Raw genomic sequence first — 1,317 nt, forward strand, 5'->3', positions numbered from 1 at the left:
TCAGGGATTCAGCTTCTTCCTGGTTTAGTCTTGGGAGAGTGTAAGTGTCCAGGAAATTATCTATTTCTTCTAGGTTTTCTAGTTTCTTTGCATAGAGGTGTTTATAGTATTCTCTGATGGTAGCTTGTATTTCTGTGGGGTTGGTGGTGATATCCCCTTTATCATTTTTTATTGCATCTATTTGATTTTTCTCTCTTCTTTATTAGTCTTGTTAGCAGTCTATCAATTTTGTTGATCTTTTCAAAAAACCAGCTCCTGGATTCATTGATTTTTTTGGAGGGTTTTTTGTGTCTCTACATCCTTCAGCTCTGCTCTGCTCTTAGTTATTTCTTGCCTTCTGCTGGCTTTTGAATGTGTTTGCTCTTGCCTCTCTAGTTCTTTTAATTGTGATGTTAGTGTGTCAATTTTAGATCTTTCTGGCTATCTCTTGTGGGCATTTAGTGCTATAAATTTCCCTCTACACCACTGCTTTAACTGTGTCCCAGAGATTCTGGTATGTTGTATGTTTGTTTTCATTGGTTTCAAAGAACATCTTTATATTTACCTTCATTTTGTTATGTACCCAGTAGTCATTCAGGAGCAGGTTGTTCAGTTTCCATGTAGTTGAGTGTTTTTGATTGAGTTTCTTAGTCCTGAGTTCTAGTTTGATTGCACTGCGGTCTCAGAGACAGTTTGTTATAATTTCTGTTCTTTTACATTTACTTCCAACTATGTGGTCAATTTTGGAATAACTGTGATGTGGTGCTGAGAAGAATGTATATTCTGTTGATTTGGGGTGGAGAGTTCTGTAGATGTGTATTAGGTCCGCCTGGTGCAGAGCTGAGTTCAATTCCTGTATATCCTTGTTAACTTTCTGTCTCGTTGATCTGTCTAATGTTGACAGTGGGTTGTTGAAGTCTCCCATAATTATTGTATGGGAGTGTAAGTCTGTTTGTAAGTCTCTAAGGGCTTGTTTTATGAATCTGGTTTCTCCTGTATTGGGTGCATATATATTTAGGATGGTTAGCTCTTCTTGTTTAATTGATCCCTTTACCATTATGTAATGGCCTTCTTTGTCTCTTTTGATCTTTGATGATTTAAAGTCTGTTTTATCAGAGAGTACGATTGCAACCCCTGCTTTTTTTTATTCTCTGTTGTCTTGGTAGATCTTCCTCCATCCATTTATTTTGAGCCTATGTGTGTCTCTGGACATGAGATGGGTCTCCTGAATACAGCAAACTGATGGGTCTTGACTGTTTATCCAATTTGCCAGTCTGTGTCTTTTAATTGGACCATTTAGTCCATTTACATTTAAGGTTAATATTGTTATGTGTGAAC

Source organism: Colobus angolensis, unplaced genomic scaffold, assembly GCF_000951035.1.
Source record: "Colobus angolensis palliatus isolate OR3802 unplaced genomic scaffold, Cang.pa_1.0 Scaffold154, whole genome shotgun sequence".
NCBI lineage: Eukaryota > Metazoa > Chordata > Mammalia > Primates > Cercopithecidae > Colobus > Colobus angolensis.